Here is a 2737-nt window from a genome sequence, read left to right on the forward strand (position 1 = left end):
TATATAGAGAAAAGTATATATTTCAATATATAAAATCTTTTAATCTATAAAAATATATGTATTATATATAGAAAATATGTGTATATCTCTATATAAATATTTCTATGTGTCTTTCTCTCTATATATATCATTTCCAGAGAATAATTTTGATGGGTTCTGTGGTTATCTGTCCATCCTGCTGCAAGGGAGTGGAAGACTAACATCAGTAGTCCCCTGGAAAACATTTGGAATAAGGGGGAAATGGTTTCACCTAGAAAATTTCAAACTAACTACAAATAAACAAACAAAAATGTCATATAACCAGCACAATTTTATCCACCGAGGTCTTTGTCATGATATTTTGGAAAGAAACCTAGACTGTTAACATAACAGCCTTCATTTATACTCCCTTACCTTCATTTGACCAAGCTCAAAGCAAATACTGCTAATCACTCATGATACTCCCTGTTTAGCCCAGATGTGCCTTCAAAACATTCCCAGCAGTGCCCAGTCATCTCCTTTACTTCTCAAATCATCTATCTTCCATTAGTTCCAACACAGTCATCAGATCCACACTCTGCTGATGTCTTATATTCTCAGCCTCCCTTTTCCATGTGTGGTCCTCACCTAGAATGGGTAGATGACACAGCAATCTACATAATGTAGTTGAGGGACAGTGAAATACACTTGTCAAGCCCCAATATCACTTTCATTGTCTGTCATTTTGCTGCCATCTCTCCAATTCAATTGACTATTTAAAAATGGGGTTAAATGGAATTCAAACCCTGGTTCTTGCATTGAAGTCTTATTGAATTTAAAAAGTCATTTAGCCTCTTTGAACCTTACTCATTTTAAAATGTGAGTAATAATCTCAGTCATCTTCCATGATGCCCCCCTACTTGCAGTATCTCAGTACCTTGGGAAAATTCCAGGGTAATCATTTTTGATTATCACATGAATTTACATAATATAGAGTGCAGATAATGGGTACACGCTCTACCTCTTCCATCTGCTTTCCATAATTGACACAGCTGATCAATAACAACACCCTTTCTCAATGAATTTAAAGAAAAGCTCTTATTTTTCTCAACATAGGTTCTTGCCTCAGTACTGGAGAAAGAGTGGTCCTAGAATAAACAATGTTCTGGTCTCACCTAACAAACCTTAAAACACAAAATTCTAAAGAACCAAACAGTTTTCAAGTAATCTTACTCAGAACAAAGGTTAAGAACATACACACACACACACGCAAGCATCAAACATCCAAAAATGCAAACTTCACAATATCTGGTACACAATCAAGAATTCCAGGTGTGCAAACAAAAACTAAAATAGTAAGAAAAAAATCAATAAATTAAAACTTCCCAGAATCAACACAGATATTAAAATTAGTAAGCAAGGACACAGGACATTATAACTTTTCTCATGTTTGAAAAGTAAGTCGGCTGGGCGTGGTGGCTCATGCCTGTAATCCTGGCACTTTGGGAGCCCAAGGTGGGCGGATCATGAGGTCAGAAGATCGAGACCATCCTGGCTAACATGGTAAAACCCCGTCTCTACTAAAAATGCAAAAACAAAATTAGCCAGGAGTGGTGGCAGGCGCCTGTAGTACCAGCTACTCAGGAGGCCGAGGTGGGAGAATGGCGTGAACCACGAGGTGGAGCTTGCAGTGAGCTGAGATGGGGCCACTGCATTGCAGCCTGGGAGACAGAGTGAAACTCTGTTTTAAAAAAAAAAAAATTAAGTAGAGACAGGATAAATATAAATATAAACCAAAATATTATTGATACAATCTAAAATGTTTGAGAGAAAAATCTATTATGTAGGTAGCTTAGATATAACTGGAAGAAACATTAGTAAACTTGAAGACTTGGTAATAGAAATGATGCAAAATCAAATACCTTTAAAAAGTAAAAAAGAAATGAAGAAAAGCATTAGTGATCTATAGGACGATTTTAAGTGACCTAATATACACTAAATTGGAATACCCAAAAGAGGAGAACAAAAATTGAGGAAACAGTTGCCCAAAAGTTTCCAAGTTGGATTAAAACTATAAATGTGCAGACTTGAAAAGCCCTATAAACACCAAACAAAGAAAACTACCCCTAAGCACAGCATAACCAAATTTCTCAAAACAAGTGGTCAGTACAAACTTTCCAAATAGACAAAGGAAAAGGACATGTTAAACATAGAAGAGCAAGTTTAGGGATAACAGTAAACTTTATGTCAGAAACAAGAAAAACAAAAGACCGTGCAACAAACTTTTAAAGTAATAAAAGGGGTAAAAACTGTCAATGTAGAATTCTATACCCAGCAATAACTTTTTTTCAAATATGAAAGCAAACTAAAGATTTTTTCAGACATATAAACACTGAAATAATTTATCACCTACAGATGGTAAAATTACACCACAAGACACAATAAAGGAAATATTTCAGGCTGAAGGAAAATAATGCAGATGAAAATATGCATCTGAGCCAGTGTTTCTCAAGTGTTTCTTATTATCATCCCCAAAGGAGTCTTTTTAGACTTTTTTTCCTGATTACCAACTCATAAAGTTTTAATGCCACAGATACACTGTATATCTGTTTATGCACTGCCTGCATATTTGTGTTTTACACAGAAAAAGTAATATTTACACATAAAAAAGTATGCTGGCATCCAAGTACCAATTTCACCCTCTTGTGGGTGATGGTATTCTCACTGATGATACATCATGTATTAGTTTTCTATTGCTACTATAGCAAGTTACCACAAA

Source organism: Mandrillus leucophaeus, unplaced genomic scaffold (genome assembly GCF_000951045.1).
Source record: "Mandrillus leucophaeus isolate KB7577 unplaced genomic scaffold, Mleu.le_1.0 Scaffold150, whole genome shotgun sequence".
Lineage (NCBI taxonomy): Eukaryota > Metazoa > Chordata > Mammalia > Primates > Cercopithecidae > Mandrillus > Mandrillus leucophaeus.